The sequence below is a fragment of the Ursus arctos genome, unplaced genomic scaffold, assembly GCF_023065955.2.
Source record: "Ursus arctos isolate Adak ecotype North America unplaced genomic scaffold, UrsArc2.0 scaffold_7, whole genome shotgun sequence".
Lineage (NCBI taxonomy): Eukaryota > Metazoa > Chordata > Mammalia > Carnivora > Ursidae > Ursus > Ursus arctos.
Window position 1 is genome coordinate 11,443,472 of NW_026623089.1, and position 22,114 is coordinate 11,465,585.

The following is a 22,114-nucleotide window of genomic DNA, read 5'->3' on the forward strand; positions in this document are numbered from 1 at the left end:
TAGATTCCTGGTCTGGGCTGATTTCTGACTCCTTGGCTGGGGCTCGTCCCTGTTTTTTGGCAGGAAAAGACCCAGAACCAGGGAGCTGGATCTTCATGTCCTCAAACGACAGAAGTTGAAAGCAGGTGGCTCTCCAAGCAGGAGAAGGTGAAGCTCCAGGGTGAAACCCCAGCAGAGGGCAGCCAGGGGTGAGGAGAGACCTGAATGCGCCTGGGATTCAGTAACACGGCTGGGAGAGAACTCCATTGCCAGCCTGGAGCCAGGTTCCTAGTCCAGCCAAGCGGCCAAGTGAAAGGGGTGGAAGTCAGAGAGAGGGTCGCTGACAGCGGGGTTTAGCATCCCACAAGGGAAACACAGTGAAGATAGGGAGCCAGTACTCTCCTCTGGAGGCATTTTGCATCAGGAGGATGGGCAAGGGAGTCCAGGTGTCCTTTGGGGAGCCTCTTGTATCCTCGGTGACTTTCCCTGGCAGGCACGTCAGGGAGGAGCTGCGCTGATGTCTCGAAGGATAGCAGGAGGAGGAGGAACCCGGCAGCACAGCCTTCCTGAAGTTCCTGGCTTGGGCTCACGGGGGAGCTGGTGAGCTGTGGAGGGAGTGAGCGTGCTGGGTCCTTGCAGCGCAATACCCTCTGAGGTCCTGGGCACCCCCCACCCCCACAGGTGCATTGCAGTCCTTCCTCCCCAGGTCCAGCTGTAAAGGGGTTTCTGTGCCAATCAGCTTCCGAGAGCACAGGCCCGGGGATGGGGCAGCCCTGGAACTACCGGGTCTGTGCCAGCTGACCAAGGGCACCACCTTGGCATCCAGGGGTGGGTGGCCCCGAGGCTGGGACTGGCCAGGAAGCTGGGGCAGCTGCTCTACCCTTCCTCGCTCCCACAGTCCCATGGCTGTTCCGGCAGGGGGACAGGGCACTTTTGGGGCTTTGCTCTGAGGTTTTCTTTCTCCTTCCACTGGTTCTTGACCCCCCGCCTGTCCCCCTCGCCCCCACCTTGGCCTCAGCTGACCCCAGATACCCCCCCGCCCCGGGCCATCAGTGGGAGACTGTTTTCTTCATTTCATTCATTTCTAAAGTCACTGCTAATTTTTTTTTTTAAACCTTGGTAACAATGTTTTGATGCAAGTTTGTTAAAGAAGTCTAGGACTTCGTGCAATAAACTGCCTGCTGCTAAAAGTTATATTAACAACGAGATCAAGAAATGACTGGCTGTGTGCACAGAGGCTTAAAGGTTTAAAACAGTGGAGATAGTATGTCTCTCCCTCTCGCATGGCTGGATTTTCAAATATATCTCCAAATCCCTGTCTTTTAGCTCTGGTGTTTGTTCTGAAATGTAGTTATTATTTCTGAAGCTTCCAAGATAAGAGGCTAAAATTTTACTCTTTCTTCCCCTGTTATCTGGGATGATTTGGGGGAGGGGGCTTTTTTTTTTTTTTTTAATTGAGATGAAACTAATGTTCGGTAAAGTAGAACAATCCTGAGTGGGCAGCTCAGTGAATATGGAAGCACCATCGGCATCTGGGGGATAGTTTTTAAGGGGCGTCTTCTCAAGAAGTCCATCCCACAGGAGCGCTGACCTGAGCCCTGGGACCAGGGGGGCGTCGAGGAAGCCATGCTTCCTGCTGTGCTACTCATCCCTCCTACCTTCCGTATTTTATGTCTCTCAGCAGAGGGAGAGTGTCCATGCCCTGTCCCCAATTCCTTGTCCAGCTGCACAGAGTGAGAACAAAGTGGCCTCTCCTCCATGCACAGAGCTCTTTCAGACTTTCTTCTGATTTTTTTGCCATTAGGGAAATTAGTCATGTGGTAAAATCTTTAGCAGCCAAGGCGCCATTTTGCCTTTGTACAACTTTGTGGCAAATCTGGGATTTTCGGGGGACTTATCCATGTCTCTATATCCCTGCTTCTTCAGTGCTGACAAATTGTTTTGCTCAGCTCACCACTAGACCATGACTTAAAAAAATTTTTTTATAGGAATACTTTCAAAATATTTATAAAGGTTTAACTAGGATTATAATAAAATTGCCTGTACTTAATAATTGACACTCTGCCACATTTCCTCTATCTGTTCGTTTTCCTCCAAATGATTTAAAAAATTAGACAAGATGGTTCACCTAAAAGAACATTTATGACACCTAATAAAATGAACAATTATCCCTGATATCATCTGATACCTACTCCATATGCAAACTTCCCAAGCTAGAGCGCACTTGGAAATGTCCTTTTTCCAAACCAGGATCCAGTCGAGGAGCAGGCATTGTAATGCCTGGTCTCCCCATCTTTTTAAGACTGGTCTCCCCATCTTTTTAAGTTTTTTTGTAAGTGTAGTGTAAAATGCCCCACATTTTTGTTTCATTTCTGGTCTCTTCCTGGTGTCATCTAACTTTTATATCCTTTACTTCTGAGGAGGAGATAACATGGCCTCTCCTGACCTTTCCTGTGAGCCTAGGGGTTCCTGAATTTTCTCAGTTCATGATGCCACTGATGTCTCAGGAAATTTTACAGTGTCGCTAGGTTAAATAAAAATTTAACTATTCCATTTAAACAGGTCCAAATAACTTCATAAGTATTTTTGTCTAACAACTTAGCAGCTGATTGGGAAAAAAAAAAAAAACCCAGAAAAGAAACCCTAACATGAATTGAACGTTTACAAGAATATTTCTGTTTCATTAAAAAATAACCAAGAATACTTACTACTAGAATGTTTGCACCTATGGGCCCCACACAGCTTCTCAGACCTTGGAATCAGATTGACGCCACCAGCCTAATGTCCTGTCCCACAGTGGTTTTCGTGTGGGACCTACTTTTCGTCACAGCAACCACCAAAAACCCAGGTTTGCAAAGATAGGACTCCATTGAAAGGAATGTACCATGATCTAATGTTGAAATCACGAGCTAACCTGAGCTAATTCGCAGTGTCTGCTGTCACTGTAGTTCCCTTGACAATTTAGAACATTCTAGGGTACTCCTGTTGGTTTGCCGTGGCATCTGGGTGCCTCCATCGGCAGCTGGGGACTCTGGGATGGATACGGTCTCTGGTAACTTCCTCTGCGAGGATTACCAGTTGTTTGAAGGCCACGTGAACAAGGACAGGTGTGCCTCAACTCAGTGAACAGAAACACTTTCTTCTAACCTAGAGCGGCACTTCCTAAGTCTGCTTTCCTCCAGAACCATCTGGGGAGCGTATTAAAATGAACACTCCTGACCCCCCCCACCCCCCCGCATAATCCAAAGACCCTTGTGTCAGGCAAGACTTCTGGTTCATCTCTGACAGGGTCCACTCTCAGAGAAGAAAATGGGAAAAGACAAGAAAGTCAAGTCTCTGCCGACAGAGCCTGGGTCTTGCTCCAGCTGCTAGCGTGAGTTTGGTGGCCTTGAGAATGCCCCTCACTCCCCTGTTCTCTCGAGCTCCACACTTGGGTAAGCACTTCTCGTGCGACAATCCCTGAGCCCTGCAGTGTGTGGGACCCAGAGACGAGGCAGCCCGGCCCAGCTCTTGAGTTCCCCCAGCGGGGTAAGAGGAGAGGGGTGCGAATATTGAGTCTTCAAGGCACCACTTAGGGTCAGGGCAGATTTAACTTAACAGTGTTGGCGCAGTTTTCCAGGGCTATTGACGGATGCCACCTCGTATTTTCTCCTTCCCATTCCATAGCAAATAAGGCCATTTCCCCCAAATCTCCGTGGGGGGTGGGTGGAGAGGGGGATTGGGGCTCTTTTTCTATGCAATTATCAACATGGCCAGAGTGAATTATTTAAAATTCTAAATGGAAACGTGGGGGGGGGGTGTCTTTCTAGGGTTTCTTCCCTCATTCCTTAAAAAGTTTATACCCCATAAGTTTATACAGTTCTTTCCAGCTCACACCTACGTCATCTCCACTGAAATTAAAAGCAGCCTAGAAGGCCGGCAGAGCAGCAAGGGTTAACCCCATCCTACAGGCGAGGAGCTGCGTGGCCCCGGGGTAAGTGGCTGGCTGTGGAGCTGACAAGAAGTCATCAGAACCATCGGAATTCTCATTGATCAAGGTTCAACCATGTGCCTTGAAAACATTCATCTGCTCAAACATTTTGGGCACATCTTTGACACGAGGCTCTGCGTGGATACTTCTGGGTCATCTCTTTCGACTTCCTCCAATCCCCCCCAGAGGCCGGGAACACGGGGCAGGAAGGTGCAGGGCCCGGGCAGCGGAGGCCAGGCTGCCCTTCGGGAGGGTTTGCTCGAGAAGAAGCCAAGCGTCATCTGCTCGGCCTCGGGAAGCAGGAGGAGACTCTCCGCTCTCTGAGACATTCAGGCAGAGGCCTGGCCCTCACCGGTGGGATGTGGCATCCCGGGGACGTGCAGACGACACTAGCTGACCCTTGAAGCCTCTTCCAGCTCTGAGAGGCCGCGGGTTTATGTTCTGGAAGAGGCTTCCCCAGCCAGACAGGAACTCACATCTTCATTTTCACCCAGAGGGAAAGCAGGAAGTGAGCTTAAAGGAGATTTAGGACAGAAAGACTATCCCGAGAGGCAAGATTTGTTTCAACATTTTGACAAGCTCTTAAGTCTGGGCCCCGGAGAGCTTGGAGGACACCATCAAACGAAACAATCTCAGTGGGATAATAAATATTAGCCGGGAGCCTTCCTCTGTGACCAGCTGCCCGCCGGAATCCCGTCTTGCCAGCTGGGCCACCATCCCAGGCGCAAACAGGAAGGGTTCTTTCCGGCCCAAAGAGGTTAGATTGAGCCACATAACCCAGAAAGTTGGAGAGGGAGGGAGGGAGAAGCAGAGGAAGGTGCCAGGCGACTGGGGGAGGGGTGAAGGAAAGGGAGTGGGAGACAAACAGGGATTTTAAAAAGTTCCTGAACTCGGCATTTGCTCTCCTTCAGGATTTGGGGGGAACAAAGCGAAAACACGTTGGACTGTGCCTCTTCGGTGTTCTGAGATGGGGCCATGTAGGTTCTGGGTCCTATAAGGGTTACTTTATTAATCCTCGGGCTTCACCGGGAGAGGCGGGTGGGACTGCCACTATAGAGGGGTTAGCGCTCGGTGTCGTGCGGTGTGGTTAGGAAGGCTCTGGTCACCTGATTCACCTTAGCAAAGATACTGTCTTTTGAGCTCCCTAAACAACCCTCACCCCATAAGTCACAAAGCACTCACTCCTCCAGCTGGTCTCCTTTGAGCCTCACTGCAAGTCTGGAGAGAACACGAAGGTATCACTGTGCCCATTAAGCAGATGGCAAAGGTAAGACTCAGAGGCATGTATCACAGCTGCAAGGAACACCCGGGTAGTTAAGCTTCCTTTTTCTCACTGTGACTCTGGCACTTCTCCCACGGCCTGCGCTTTGAGCCCCAGGCTCCGTTTCTCTCTCCAAACTTTGGCCTGAAGAGTCACCAAGTTGGTTTGGCTTCTCTGTCCTCAGAACAATTCTCAAGTAACTTTGGAATGCCAGGCTGAATTTTCACTCCCCCCCACCCGGGCCTTTCTTTGCTGGTTATAGGCACTTTTTTTTTTAAGATTTTATTTATTTATTTATTTATTTATTTATTTATTTATTTGACAGAGAGAGACAGCCAGCGAGAGCAGGAACACAAGCAGGGGGAGTGGGAGAGGAAGAGGCAGGCTCCTAGCAGAGGAGCCTGATGTGGGGCTCGATCCCAGAACGCCGGGATCACGCCCTGAGCCGAAGACTGACGCTTAACGACTGCGCCACCCAGGCGCCCCTGTAGGCACTTTTTAAAAACCCATCGAATTGTTTGTGAAAATGAGTGACAGTACGTTTGCCAAAGCATTATGTGGGTGGTGGCATCTTGCTCTCCATTCTGCACGCACAAAGAAACAATGCTGCTAACGACCCCGGTCCTGCCTGGATGTGCCCCTCAGCACGGTGACTGTTGGTGGCGTTCTCGGCTCAGCCGTGAAAGGGAGGGGGCCGAGGGAGCCGGGGGCTTTCTCTCTCCGGGTGTTTACAGGGAGCCAGGCGTGTCATTGAGGTTCTCGTTTCCATTTTGTTGTTGCTGTTGGGCGGTGGGGTAGGGAAGGGGGAGCAGGGGGTCTCCCTGACACAAACGGGGTGGGGGGAGGCCTCGCGCACGGCCACTGAGAAATGAAACCGACCGAGTTCCACTTGCAGCAAGTTCAGAGGATGCATCAGGGAAAACGGCAGGTGCTGGATCTGAGGCTTTTGGAGTTTGGATGAAAGAGAAGAGCAAGCAAAGCCCTTGGCAGCTCCTCTCGAGGACTCCGCCGGCCCTCCTCCCCCAGAGCCTCCTCCGCTGGGTCCCCAAGGAGCGGGGGGTGCTGGAAGGGGGCAGACGGCGAGAAACAGGGACAATAAAATGCGTTTTTTGAGTCAGCTCGTTTGCCCAGCCTCTAAGTGAAATAGAAGGGGGCAGTCCTAGAGCAGGGACCACATCAGAAGATTTTACGAGATGCCACAGAAGGAAAGACTTCCCTGAAGTTCCAGCGTTGGTCAAGTTCAGGCTGTAGAGACCACACGGTTTCCTTAGAGGTGAGGCCAGTTCACTGGCCTGGTTTTCATGGAGGAAAAACAGATTCTAAAATGCTCCTAACGCTACGAAACTCACTTCGAGTGTCACCGAGGCCCGGAGCGGGAAGGGGCGACCGGTGTCTTAACTCCTTCAGGTCGGACGCCAAGAGGCAGGAATCCCGTGACCTCCCGCAGCGGTGACCCCGACCCCCCCAGGCTGGCAGAGAGCGTGGGGCCCCGATGTCCAGGCCTGCATCCTCTCCCCTCTACCTCTGGGTCCTGGCAGACTCCAGGTTCCCGCTCACCGCGCTCAGGGCCTCCCTGAGTCCGAGCCGGGCTGTGGAACAGATTCATCTCTGGGGTATTTATTTCCCTTGGGCTCAGGCGGCCAGGCCCTCGGGCCCCTCTCCCGCTGGGCCGGTAGGTCTGTTCGGAGCGTGTGCGCTCTGGCCTCCCTGTCCGTCGCTTCTGTGGTGGCTGCGTGAGGGGGTAAGGAGGCCGTGGGGCAGGAGGAAGGCGGTGGTTCCCGGACGGCAGCACGAGGGCCCCTGTGGATGTGCCCCGTAGGCTGGAGTCACGTCAACATCCCGGTTGTGCTGCTGGATGAGGGTGTCACAGATGCCACCGTTGGGGGAAACAGGGGAGGGGTACACGGGACCTCACTCTGGGGTATCTTGCCACTGCTTACAAACCTGCAATCATCTCCAAATTTAAAAGAAGTTTACTTAAAAAACAAACCGAACAAAGCAGCAAGAAAACCCCCTGCATTTCCATACTACAGTCGGGTATAGGGGGTTACTTCCAACAACGTGGATTCCTGAGAAAGGCTGTTTCACCTACAAGCCAGCGGACAGCCATGATGGGCCTGTTTAAGGCTGACCGGCCCACAGGCCCTTCAGGCAGACAAGCTTGGCTCCGGGTCAGTGGTTCTAACATGGAGAGCACATCAGAGTCACCCAGAGACTTGTTAAAGCAGATTCCCAAGCCCTCATCCTAGAGTCCCCGGGCTGGGCTGGGCCCGGGGAACCCACGTTTAAACATGGCCCCAGGAGGAACCCATGGAGGCTCATCGACTGTTCCCTCGTTCCTTTCATCCCCCAGAGCGAGTGCTTACCTGTGCTGGAGCTGTATGGGTTATTGGTTTCTAGATCTTTATTTTTAAAAAATAAGTATACACCCACATGTGCACGCAAGCCCACACACACAATAAATAAATACACACGCCTGGGATTCGGCTCTTTCGGGATTCCTTCTCTGGTCGTTACAATAGCTCATACGAATCGAGGACTCCCTCGGGACCTGCTACTAAGCTAAGCACTGTGTGTGCCCTAGCCTGCTTGGTCCTTGCACTCCTGGGAGATGCAGACACAGGCACACGGAATTCAAGAAATGTGCCCGGTGTCGCAGCCTGGACGTGGTGGGGCCCAGACTCGTTAGACCCTGCTCTCGAAATGCTGTGGTCTGAGTGTGTGTGTTTCCCCCGAAAATTCAGAGGATGAAGTCCCACCCCCTGTGCCTCAGCTTGTGACCGTATTTGGAGACAGGGACTTTAAAGAGTGATTCAGTGAAAATGAGGTCATGAGGGTGACCTAATCCAATCTGACCAGTGTCCCTCTGAAAAGAGGAGATGAAGACACGGAACCACAGTGAGGACAGAGGAGGGAGTCGACCATCTTCAAGTCGGGAAGAGGCCTCAGAAGAAACCAGCCCCAATAACACTTAATCTGGGCCTTCTGGCCTCCAGAACTATGAGAAAAGAAATCTCTGTTGTTTAAGCTGCTGCTCCATGGGACTTCGTAGCTGCCCTCGCAGACAGACTTTCCTTGTAACCAGAAAAAACTTAAAAATGAATGGCAAGGAAATTTTTTCTAGGACGCCAATGTCCATTATTTAACTCTGGGTCTGAACACCACCCCAAAGGATCTCACCTGTTGGGGGAGTGGTGAACAGCTAATTCAGGGGTCCCCAAATTTTCTAGGGGGATCTTTATTCCCCATTTCACCAGAGGCTTAATTAAGGCCATAAAGTGGGAAGGGGCTAAGGCCTCAGTGAGGGTGAGGTGGAGTAGGGGGGCCACCCCTGGAAATGCTCAAGGTTCATCCCAGAATCCCCGGAGGCCTGCTGGCAGCCAGAGTTGCCCAGCCTCCTATGGACATGGTGAGGTCCATCGAGGCCACTTTGGGTCAGTGGGGATGGAGCTTTATTTTCTCAAGTTCCCGAGACCAGCAGACCCCTAAGTCCACCCTCCTCATTTCCATGAGCCTCATTGCCCCATCTCCCCACTCCTTTGCATCAGGTGAGAATCTTGCTTGGTTAGAATTGCCCGTGGCAACCCCCTGAGAAGGCACAACAACACGTCACACTTCCCGCCAGGGTGGGACAGATTCCCAGGTCTGAGGACAAGCCCCTAGCCCAGCGGTCGGCCTTGAAGGGGGGCCCAGGCCTGGTGAAAAATAGGCATCCTTAAACACTGGAATTATGTGCAGGGCAAGAGGACCTCGCCAAGTGGGGCAGGGGGACCAGCTGATCAGACCCATGCACCCCCCTCATGCTTACTCAAGGGGGATAGGCTGCCTGCACGTCATGGGGTGCGGGATTGCCTCAACGATTAAAATGGTCATTTCTCACTCTCGGTCGGTAGAGTTGAATCTCTGCATTAAATCATGTGACCTCCTCGTGCTCGGAGGCTCTCAGACGGTGTCGGCGTCCCTGTCCCTGAGACCTGACCCTGCATACGTCTACTCCCTTTCCCTCTGCCACCTCCTAGGGCTCTGAGTTGACCTGCTTCAGCCCAGATATGCCTCCCTCCTCCTTTCCCGAGGCCATCCTCACCCCCATGAACCACAAACTGCACAGCGAGAGGCCGTGACCTTCTGGGGCTGGGCCCCTCATGCCACCACCCCCCCGGACTCTTCAGTGGGGGTCCGCCCCCTCATGACCACCACGCATGTCCTCTCCCTCGCTCTTCACTTGCGGTAACAAGAGTATGTTTTCTTTTGTGTATCTGGAGAAAACCCATACATTTATCGGTTTGGTTTATAGTTCTGTTTTTAAACAAATAAAGGCATGTCATTCTGGCTGGCTGCCATCCCCAGACTGATAAGGCTTATTGACCCTCTGCTCTGTCCTCGGGGGGGGGGGGGAGGGGAGTAGGGGAGGGGTCAAAAGGTGGAACAGGAATCGAGGGGAAAGGTTAACACTGGTCGAGGGGAAAGGGTCTCCAAACCCCTGGGGGCTGGAGTGGACAGAAAAGGGAATCAGGGGGACTTCTGGCCCAAGAGGCCATGTGTGTCCACCCCACAACCATCTCCCATGTGGTGTCTGGACGCAACAAAGAGTAGAACTGGCCTCGGGAGAGCCAACCACGTGCATCTCTTCTGAAGGCCACATTCAGTGACATCACGTCGGCAGGGGGCATCAGCCACGGTGGGAACACTTAACCCCAGGAACGGCCAGTGCTGCAAGCAGGACGCCCCTGTCCTAGGAGCCCGTTGTTAAACCTTTGTCAGCACACCACTGAGCGTTCTGGGCACAGGTGGTCATCACAGCGACACTGCTCTATCTACCTGTCTATCTAATTCCTGGGGCCCGCGGAGGGTCATCTGTAGGACCAGAAACACATCTTTTGCTGGGCAGGGGGTGAATAGGAAAAAAATGGGTGCATGGTGAACTCAGACCCAGGCAGTGGCTGACATGAACCTAGGGGGAAATGAACAGAGGAACACCTATGAAGCAGATCTAGGAGGACAGAGATCAAGTTCAGCCGGGTTCTTCTTTAAAAATATTTTATTTATTTGGCAGAGAGACAGTGAGAGAGGAAACACAAGCAGGGGGAGTGGGAGAGGGAGAAGCAGGCTTCCCGCCAAGCAGGGAGCCCGATGTCGGGCTCGATCCCAGGACCCTGGGATCATGACCTGTGCCGAAGGCAGACGCTTAACGGCTGAGCCACCCAGGTGCCCCAAGACGGGTTCTTCTTTAGAAAATAGAAAGATTTTAAAACTCATTCCTTCTCCAGCTTTTCAGAATTTCCACAAGTTAGGTTGCAGAGAGGTGTGATGTCACGGACCCCTCCCAGTCCTCCAGGAACGGCCCTCACACCCGACGTCCAGGCCAGCCACAGGGAGGACAAAGCCTTTTCTGAAAACACCCCCCACAGCCTGGGCCCCGAGAGGGATGGGCCCACCCTCCTCACCACCGCCTTGCCCTTGCTTGTTACGTGACGTTTAATTCACCTAAGCTTCTCCCGTCCACTCGGCTGAATACTCGGGGATCATTTACAAACGCACGAGCAAAAGCCCTGAACTACACTTGCCAGACTCAAACCCACTTGTCTTTGGCACCCTTAGGGAGGCCCGGGCCACTGGGAAGGGTGGCCTTTGTAGCTTGGCCAGTGACTCGGCCCAGATGCTCAGGCCTCGTCTCGGGCCCAGGCTGGGCTGCACAGAAGGACGTCTCTGAACCCCCAGAAACCCGGTGTAAAAATCCACTGAGTCCATCACACTTTTACTGCTTTTTATCCTCTTTGTTGTTGTGGGTCTGGGCTCCCTTTTGTGCGCCCGGCATGAGGAGGGCTGTAGGATCAAAAGCGAGGTGGTGAGGAGGTCGGCAGAGGGCCCTCGGTTAGCTCTGTGCCAAGCTCCTTCCAGTTAAAATGGGGCTGGACAGCTGGAGGCCTGGAAATTGCAAAGAACTGAGCTTGGGAGATCTCGGCCAGCTGCTGAGAGGTGCCTGGGGCATGGGGCCACAGTGCCGGGTGGCGCCAGACACCACAGGGCGGCACAGACGCAACGGACGTGACCCGATCCTGCCCACCGAATCGGAGGCCAGCTGCACTGTCAGCTGGGGCCCAAGGGCCCAGCAGCACGTCCTGCGGGCCTCCCCCATGCCCATTCCTGGGGAGAGCCAGGGTGGCAGCTATGTCCTTGCAGACGATGACGGTCTCCTAACAACTCGGCCTTCCTGCCCCTGGGCATTCTCAGCACACATTACGCCATTCTAGCCCAGCGTGCGGCAGAGTCAGCCAATTCCAAACAGAGCTGGGCTGGACGGACTGTGGGAAACACCCAGAAAACCCGGCTAGCTGCCCTCAGACCCTGCTGGCTGGGATCAGGCCGCCTTACCCCTCGCTGCTCTGGCAACAAGAAGCTCTTGGATGACAAAGTGCCTTGGAAGGAAGGGGCCCTGGGGGGGGGGGGGGGCGGGGGGACACACCCTGGCTGTTTGTTACTGCATGTGGGATGCGTTAGAAAGAAATACGTTCAATAGACCAGACGATGGGGTGGCCAAGCCGCTGCTCTGGGGGAGCTGCTGGTTGCTTCCATGCTTGGCTCCTGGGGGCCTGGCCTGAGTCCACAAACCCCGCCTTCCCAAAGCCTTAGAGGGTTGGGGTTTTGGTGCACTGGGAATGGGCTTCCTTTCAGAGAGAGAATAACCTAGGAGTGAGGGGAGGGCTGAGGGGAGGTGGGGCAGAGGAGAGCATGGGCGAGAAAGACACACAGGGACCTCGGGAGATGGGTCCAGAGACAGGAAGTGACAAAGATGGATGAAAGCCAGAGTCGGTGACACAGAAGAACCACCCGGACACGAGAGAAAGGAGCAGAGACAGAGATGGACACACAGAGTCAAGGACAGCAGGACAGACAGACTGTGGGACGGAGAAGGAGGGAGGCGCTGAGGCCTTTCTCAGACTGGTCCTGCCCCTCTCAACAGTGGCCCTCCCAGCAGCTGGCAGGGGGGTAGGTGGGGTCTCTGGAGTCATTGAACCTAGAATGTCTCCTGGGGGCTGGAGGCAGTTTGGAGAACCCCTTCTCCTCCCCAGGGGCCACGGGGAAATGTGTAGGGCACTTAGAGGCCCAGGGGCGCCCGGTCACCTCCAGCCCAGCTGCATGCCCCCCCCACCATAATCACTCCCTCTCCCCCACTCCTTGGTGTTCCCAGAGGGAAGCAAATCTGGGCCACCCTAATCCCTCTCACTGGGTCAGCAGGGGTGCACAACCCTCCAGGATCTGCCTGGTTCTTGAAACCCCCTGCAGGTCTGGGTCTACACAGAGAACCTCCCTTGGGGTTCAGGAGCCCTGTCAGCACTGAGGAAACAGGCATAGAGACCCACCTGACTGCTGACTGATGAAGATCGTGGCCTGCTGGAGGCCGGGCTCTTAAATCCCCGGGGTACTCACAAATGGACATGTGACTGCCAGCAAAGGAGAAGGACAAGCCGAGGTGGCCCCCCCCTTTCCCAGGCCCAGGGGGCCATCCCACCTCCCTCTCTTCCTCCTGTACTCTCCTTAGTGAGCTGGGAGGTCCCCACTGCTGCTGAAACTCTTCTTCCACTCGGGACACACCCTCCTTGCCAAGCACGGTCCTCGGAGCTGAATGATTCCTACCTCGGCACACGTGACACTGGCCGTACGGGGCAGGAGCTGTTGTTGGACCAACTTAACAGGCAAGGAACAGACTCAGAGAGGTTAAGTAACTCGCCCAAGGTCACACAGCTAGTAAGTAACAGCCCTCCAATCCCATATCTCTCTGCATCCAAAGCAGGATCTCATGCCAAACGTGTAACACACCACCTGGAGAACAATAGGAGAGGCCCAAGGAGTTGAACATCTATTCAGAGGAAATGACAAAACCCAAGGACTTGATTGTTTAGGTTTAGATTTGAGAAGGGTTTGTATTGCTGGAAAACACAGCCCTTCCTGACTGACCTTAGCGAATGGCTGTTGGGGATGGAGTGGCTTCAGTCTTATTCCCTTGTGCTCACTCGCGTGTGATTCAGCACTTTCCTTCTTCTCCCCTGGACAGCAAGCTCCTGCAAGGCCAGCAAAGTACTTCACACTCAGTGGTTCCTCATGACTATGTGGTGAGTGAATAAGTGGCTGGTTCTAGAATTCAAGAGAGAACGAGCTGAAAAGCGCTGGTTCTTAGGTTCAGGAGCAAATATGCTGCCTTTAGTTTCCTGTCCTGTGCCCACTGCAGACATCACTAATCGATCGAGCCATTCTTTCCCTCATCACAGCCTCTGCGCCCAGTTTCCTGGCTCCAGGACAGCGATGACCTCCTAGCCTGCCCACCCCTTGGAGCTGGGCGGTTCTTCAGAGCTGGAGCCAAACTGTAATTTACAAAAGACACCGAAGCCCAGAGGAAGCACTTTCCCCAAGCTCACACAGCACAAGTAGCGAAAGGTTGTCTGTTTCAGGCCTTTGGATTTGTTTTGGGGGAGAAAGGCTCTGTTGCTAGAACAAGTTTGGGAAAACCACACGTTCTGCTCGACTGTCTCCCTTCACACCCCGGCTTCCTAGGGAACAGGTCATTAAAACCGAGAATAAGGATGAAACGTACGAGTTCCAAACAGCCAAACAGGAAATGGCCTCAGCTGGAAAGGGAGAAAGAGGGGCTCTTTCCGATCTACTCCTACAGACCCCCCCCCCCCCAATGATGTGGGTCCACTGGGATAGCAAGGCGCCATACCTCTGTAACAACCGGGAACCAGAGATAGGAGTGTGTCCTCGACCTCGGGGACGTGCAGGAGAAATGGCTCCCACTGTGCTTGGATTCTGTCTGGGAAGGGAGGCCGCTGCGACCTCGTGCCAGAATTCAAGGGACATCACCACTGTCTTCACAGCACAGCCCAACCCCAACCTCACTAGCCCTGCGTATCCACCCTCCATCCCCTTCTGTCTTTATTTTGCAATCACAGGTCACATATCATGTCATCTGTAAATAGTCCAGTGTGCATCTCCAAAAGTTAGGAACTTTTAAAAGAAACACGACCACAGCAATATTTCACATACACACACAAGAACAGAGTTTTAACACTTTTATTTTTTTAAATTTTATTTAAGAGAGAGCCCAAGCAGGGGGAGCAACAGGCAGAGGGAGAAGCAGGCACCCCGCTGAGCAGGGAGCCCGACACGGGGCTCAATCCTAGGACCCTGGGATCATGCCCAGAGCCGAAGGCAGATGCTTCACCGACTGAGCCCCCCAGGCGCCCCAAGAACCGAGTTTTTAAAATATAACACTACATTCTCTAATAAAAATAATCTAACATTATTATTTGCAGCCTTCTGGGTTCACGCTCTGGGTCACAGAAACCACCCCCTGCCCTCAGGGGTAGTTGTGTGTGGTATGCCCGCCCCCAGATTTCCACACTTCCTCCCGCCTTTAGTTTACATTTTCCTACAGGTTAAATAATAACTCTGAATTTGGAAATAATTATAGATTCACAGCGAGTGGCAGAGACTATATGGATGGGTGTCCTGCGGCCTTTACTCAGTTTCCCCCAACGGCTGCATCTCGGGTCATGATAGCACATCAGCAAAGCCAGGAAACGGACGTTGGTGCAACGTGTGGGTGTAGTTTTCTGTAACCACCGCAGCTACCAAGGCGCACAGAGATCTCTCGGGCTCCGGTCACCCCCGGCCCAAGCTCTGGAAACCCCTAACCTGTCCCCGTCTCTATCATTTGAGAATGATGCATAATTCCCTTGAGGTCCGTCCAGGTTGTGAGCCTCAATACTCCTTCCTTTGTACTGCTGAGTGGTCCACGATGGCAGACGCAGGACAACGTAACCATTCACTTATCAAACGACATTTGTTCCCCTGTTTTATTATTTCCTCCTGAGCATTTTTGACAAGCAGACTTTGTATTTATTTCTGTGCTGTATTTAGTTTCCATACCCCATCTGGAAGGTAAGCCCCCTTAATGCTGGGACATTTGCCTCTTTTGTTTATTGTCGCATCTCTAGGGCCCCCGGCCGGGCCTGGCCTGCGGTAGGAGCTCAGTAAATGCTTGCAGAGGGAACGTTGCATGGGTTTTACAGAGGAAGAGATTTAGATGTAGGGACCGTAAGTGACCTGCCCAACGTCCCGGAGCCAGTGGGTTGCAGGGCTGGGTCTCACACCAGCTCCCTTGGCTCAGAGCCCCAGGCTCAGCCCCACGCCGGCCCCGCTCCTTCTCCTCTCTGGCCAAGCGTGGGCAAAGTGGTTCCCGTCCCTGTGTTTCTCTTGGCTTAAAGGACAGCAGCAGGGGTTTTCAAAATGGAACTTTACTGACGACCCGCAAAGCCAAAGAGAAATAAACAAGGGAAACGTGAGGACTTTAAAGTGTTGAACTTGTGAAATAGATTTTTTCTTCTTTTTAAAAGGAGTGTGAAGATTTAATGAGAAAGCACAGAAAATGTTTCGGGTAGTGCCTGGGACATAACGTGTACTGAATAAACGCTACTCTTTTCCTTCCCTTGCTCCTCATCTCCTAAGTTTCTGGAGCAGTGTTAGACGCTATTGGGGAGCGAGAGTATAAAAGGCAATTCATAGCCTCAAGGAATTTGTAATCTAACTGGGGAGACAAGGAGGGAAAAGGCTTGGTGTAGAGTGAAGCATCATAGGAGTGTAAGACACTATTCATATAAGGAATATATTAATCTCAATCTTCATTGGTTTCTGTTTCGTTTGTAACAAATTACCACAAATTTAGGAGCTTAAAACACACGTGTATGATCGCTCATTCTGGAGGGAGAAGGTGAGAGCTGTTTGGCAGGGCAGGCGGGTGTCCCTGGCAGGTGGGGGGCTGCTGACAGTGCTCTGTGACCTATACTGGCCTAGAATACATTGATAACATTTTTTAAAGATGGGAAATAAAAACCATAATGGAAAATAAGCTTCATATTAGGAGATCCCACTGGACTCTGGTCTTTTTTCTGGGCTACACCACGTCCACCCTCCCAGCTCCCAGATAGCAGGTAGGAAGCATGGGGGGACGGGAGGCCCTTGACGGCAAAGCAACATGGGGGAACTTGTCAGGATGAAGGCAGTGTCCTATATCTTGACTGGTAGATGTGGGACTGTATACACTTGTTAAAACTCACTGCATTGTACACTTGCAATCATTGAATCTCATCGTTTGTAATTATGTGATAATCAGGCCAATGAAAGTCATTCTCAGGAGGGCTTGTTCAACAGCCTGACCTTGACGCCCTTGCTGCCCTCTCTGGTCTGTGCTGAAGTTTTGCGTAGGGCTCAGTAGCACCGTAGACCTCTCCCTCCGGTTCTAGTTAGTTCTCCTCCTCCTACTTCCTGTCACTGTAGGATGGACCTCTAGGGCTCTGGGAATGCACCCAAATCCCCAGGTGTTCAGAAAAAGGAACTGGTCCAATGTGAGCCCAAAACGCCAGAAGCTCCTGCCACAGGAAGTTGTGCAAAGATGAATAGAGATATTCAGATGGAACCTGCTGGGCTATTTGGGCATGCAACTGGCAGCCTTCGGGAGCCCTGAGGCCAGGAGGCCCAACCCAGGGGTCGCTAAGGGACCCAGGGAGCTGACTCTGCCAGGCACCCCCAGGGACAGTCTTGAGACCCAGGTGCAGCTGTGGTGATGCCATGACAGCTGGTCAGGGGACCGAGTGGGCTGTGGCCCGGGGAACTGGAGAGCACCAGCCAGGGGTGGTCTGACCTCAACCAGAGCCTGGTGACCCAGCCACACTGATGGCCCCCAGCACTGCTCCCCTTGGGGCAGTCAGGTATAAAGGTTGGGGCTGGTGGCACAGAGGATAAAGATGGTCCATGGGACGGCGGCTCTGCCGTCCTCCTGCATCATTCTTTGACCCCACTGCGCTCTGGGGGTACTGTGGACAAGCCGATCCCTGTATTAGCCTGGTACCGCTCCTTACACAAGCTTAGCGGCTTGAAACAATACACATTTGGTTCTGGAGATCAGAAGCCGGCATGGGTGTCACTGGACTAAAACCAAGGTGTCAGCCCAGTTACGTTCCTTCTGGGGTTCCTAGAGGAGAATCAGTTTTTGGGCCTCTTCTAGCTTCTAAAGGCCACCTGTATTCCTGGACTTGGGGCCCCTTCCTCCATCTCCAAGGCCAGCGATGGCCAGTCCAGTTTTCCTCACACCACTCTGACTGTTCTGCCTCCTCTTCTATTTTTTTTTTTTAATATTTGAGAGAGAGAGAAAACACATGCACGTGTGGGGGTGGGGGTGGGGCAGGGCAGAGGGAAAGCGAGAATCTCGAGCAGACTCCCCGCTGAGCTCAGAGCCCGATGCAGGGCTTGATCCCGTGACCCTGAGATTATGATCTGAGCTGAAACCAAGAGTCGGATGGTCAACTGACTGAGCCGTCCAGGCGCCCCTCTCCTCCTCCACTTTTTCTTTTTAAAAGAGACTTAATTCATTTCTCTGGAAGTGAGCGCACAAGCAGGGGGCAGCAGAGGGAGCGGGAGAAGCAGGCTCCCCGGAGAGCAGGGAGCGCAATGCAGGGCTCCACCCCAGGACCAGGACCGGGGCGAAGGCAGACACTTCACCTACTGAGCCACCCAGGCGCCCCTCCTCTTCCGCTCTTAAGGACCCTTGAGCTTACATGGCCTGCCTCCTCACCCCGGTAATTCAGAACAGTTCCCTATTTTAAGGTTAGCTGATGGGCAACCTTATTGCATCTCAGCCTTAATCCCCCCTGGCCACATGGAACATATGTAGGTTCCAGGGGCCGCTGTTCTGCCCGCCACACTCCCTCAAGGAGCTCATGGTCTAAGGAGGGAGACAGGCTTTAGCAACAGCTGCGTTCAACACGGCATGGGTAAGAGCACGGAGGGAGGGCAGCCGACCCAGGCAGGCAGGGTATTGCTCCCCAGAGACGGGTGGCCGACTGAGGACCTGAATGACAAATAGGAGTGGGTCAGAGGGCGGTGCAGGCAGGGGCACAGCACGGGCAAACGCCTGGAAGTGAGTGGCGAGAAGCGGTAATAGGGAGCTACAGAGGGTTTTGCACAGGGGGAGACGTGATTAGCTTGTGCTCTAGAATGAGCATTCTGTCTGTAGCCCTCAGCCCCTCTTGGCAGCTCGCCTCCTTCCCAGATCCTACGAGAAAAGCCTGGGGGTGGTCATCCAGAGAGCGGCTGCTTCACGCATGAGACCCCTCCCCGGCTCGCTCATCCTTGTCTGGGCCCGTGTCCCTCTGCCGCGGCCTCCTGCCTGTCCTCCAGAACCGCCCGAACGCTGCAGAGGGGCCTGGTGAGGAGGACCCCAGTCCTTCGGTCTCCCCTCCTCCCCAACAGGAGGCCCTGCATCTGTAACAGACCCTCGTGAAGGTGGGACACGGGAGGAACGTCACAGGTGGGAGGACACAGCTGGAAGCTGGACCTAGTATGTGCCAGTGACCCAAAGATGCACAGTCAGCCTTTCCCGGGGGTCTCCCTGGGGACGCACCCCAAGCCCAAGCCTTGTCTCAAGGTTGACCCTTTGCCGGGAGCAGCTCCGGAGCCAACCCATGTCTCCCACCCACTTCCCGAACATTTAGTCACACAGATTGGTCTTGTTTTCCAACTGGTGACTTTTACCCTCTAGTGCGGTTCAAGAACCCAGCACCTAGACAGGGTCCTGAGTTTCTCCGAACATTCTCTGCCTGGGGGGTGGGGGACCTTCAGCACCAGTGGGTTTTCACCAGATCCCCTCCATGGAAGCCTCTAGAACTTCTCCCAGGCTTCAGGGTCATGACTAGTAATGGGTCGGTGACCACCCCCACACCCCAGAGAACGAGCCTCAGAGCCACAAACGAGGCACAAACTGGCACAAACGAGGGAGCTTGTCTCTACTTCATTTATTTATTAATTTGCTAGTTAATTTGTCTGCAGTATCCCCTCTCCCTGCCGCTCTGTTGGAGACCATCCTCCACTGGGGGACAAACCCTCGGGGTGGGGGAAATGCTTGTTCATGTCACATTATGGGGAAAAGCCCAGAAGAGGGGCGAGTTTTCTGTCTTGGCTGCCTTTTTGAGAAGAATTACAAGGAGGCAGGTTTGGGGAGAGGAAGGTCGTTTCCCCTCCTCCTGGCGCATCTAGTGGAGGGGGCCCCTCTCCCCCTCGGTCGGACACACCCAGGCCGCACCCATCTTTGGAAAGAGGCATAAATAGTCCAATAGAGGAGTTACATGAAATCGTAAAACATGTTCACTTAAACCCACAGGAGGCAGAAGAGGAAAAGAGAAACAAGGAACAAAGGGAACAGATAGAAAAGAGCTAAGATGGTAGATTTTAACCCACCTGTATTTATATTTAAAGCTTTTATTTAAATCCCAGTTAACACAGTGGAATATTACTTTCAGGTGTATGATAGTGCTTCAACACGTCCAGACAACACCTGGCACTCATCACAACACGGTCCCTCCTTAATCCCCATCACCTGTTTCACCCACCCCCCCACCTCCCCTCTGGTCACCATTAGTGTATTTGCTCTCTATAGTTAAGAGTCTGTTTCTTGGTTTACCTTTCTCTTCCCTCCTTTATTTTCTTAAATTCCACATGAGTGAGGTCATAGATTTGTCTTTCTGACTTATTTCAGCACAATCCACTCTAGCTCCATCCACGTGGTTGCCAATGGCACGATTTCATTCTGTTTATGGCTGAGTAATATTCCGTCGTGTGTACACCACATCTGCTCTATCCTTTCGTCAGCGGCTGGACATGCGAGCTGTTTCCACAATTTGGCTGTTGTTGATAATGCTGCCATGAACATCGGGGTGCGTGTGCCCCCTTGAATTAACGTTTTTGTATCCTTTGGGTAAATACTTAGTGCAATTTCTGTATAATTATTTTCAATGTGATTTGTCCAAATATACCAGTTGAGAGATTACCTGATTGGATTAAAAAAAAAAAAAAAAGCAAGACCCAACTCTAGGTGGCCCACAAGAAACCCATTTTAAATATAAAATAGTTTCCCCAGGCTTGCTGAGTGTATTTTCTCCCAGTACCCGAAAAATCTATTTGCTTTGAAGACCTCTATTTTCAAGTTTGGGCAAAAGTCAAGTTCAGTTTTTTCCAGACTTAGAGGAGCTCAATATTGGGGGTCTGAGGTTTGGCCTCCCCGCCCCCAGTGTTGTGTGTAGTTTTCTTTGAAATACATTATGGCATCAACAGTGGAAAAAACAAAAAAACGTGGGAATTAACTTCAGTCCACACCTGTGCGTACTTAGCTTACGTGGACCCTCGTCAGGAGTCCGCACTCCCAGTGTGGACATGAGTGCTCCAAATATGGCGGCCCCATCTGCACAAGGGGGCTGCCTCAGCAAAGAGAGGTCAGAGATCCTTTTGTACAAGGAAATGAATGCTGCTCAGATGTGTTTGGCTAGAAAGAATGGCAACGCTAATCCTGCGGGGGTCTTGATTAGAATTGCCTGGCGTCTGTAGTTAAAATGGGGGAAATGGCTATCTTGACAGTATGGAGTCTCCCAATTCATGAGCATGGCATATTTGTATCATTTCTTTCAGCAATAGTGTTTTTAGTTTTAGCATAGAGGTACTTTACGTTTTTTGTTAAGTTTATCCCTAAGTATCTTATGGTTTTGGATGCTATTTTTAAATTTCATTTCGTCTTTGTTGCTAATATAAAGGTGGAAACTGATTTTTTGTATATTGACTTTGTGTCCTGAGACCTTGCCGAATTTATCAGATTTCCTGTGTGCACGTGTTTGTTTTTGCTAGATCCCTTTGGATTTTTATACACAATTATTTCTAAAGAGACCACTTATTTTCTCCTAGTCTTTCAAACTCTTTTCCCCTTAATACATTGGTTAGAACCTCTAATATGGTGTTAGTTAGAAGTCCTTCCTTTTTTCCTGCTTTTAGGGAGAATGTGTTCAGAATTTCACTCCCAAATATGAGGTCAGCTGTAGGGGGTTTATAGACGCTCTACCAGGTTAAGGAAATTCCCTGCTAAAATTTACTGAGTGTTTTTAATCACCAGTGAGGGCTCAGGTTTGTTTTTTCCCCCCTCAAATGCTTTTTCTGCATGTTTTGAGGTGATCATGATTGTTCTGGTAATGTGTCGTTACACGGATAGGTTCTTGAATGTTAAACTTGTATTCCTGGTATCAAACCCATTAATTCTTTGGGTGACAAATGGGACTTGGTGCCTTCACAGTTTTCAAAACAACCTGTTCTCTAGACCTTTCTAAGTGTGACAATGTTGAATTTTACTTGAGTCCTGTGCTCCTGGAGAACAGAGATGGTTAAAAGAGTGCCCCTCGCCATTTTGTGTTCTGGGAAAACAGCAAAAAGCGACCCTTCCCCTTGCGGGCTTAGAGAAGACCCTGGGAAGCCCCACCCCCTACTTGTTTTTCTACGACAAGGCCCGACACAGGCCCTTCAAATTCCCATCGTTTGCCTCGAATGGTTAGATGAAACGCCAATCCCTGCCGGTCCGTCCATAAGCGCTCGCTGACCAAACTTTGGTTCAGTTTCGGTCCTTGCTCCAGGACCTTGAACTTCGGCCGATCTTCAGCCTGAGCCAGCACGCAGCCCCTTCTGAGAATAGGCTGACCTCACGGTAAGGCATTCTCTTTTAGAAAAACCTGGGTGTGGGGAAGCGGGATGTGAGGAGCCTTGTTTCCTCCTCTCTGTAAAGCCAAACCCCTTTCGGCTTGACCCTTGGGAGCTTGCAGAAAACTTCTGCAGTATCTCTACTCGCTGTCGCCATAGCTCCTTCCAAATAAAAGCCTCTCCTCACTTAAGCCAGGTTTTTCATTTGATACTTGCTTCCAAAATCAAGTCTACAGGACAAGGCACATTCGGCAAAGTCTGGCTTTTCTGTCTGCTCCCTCACCCTGTTCCCCGCTGGCCGTCTGTCCCTATAGGTAACTTTTTTTCAGTTTTGGCCTATC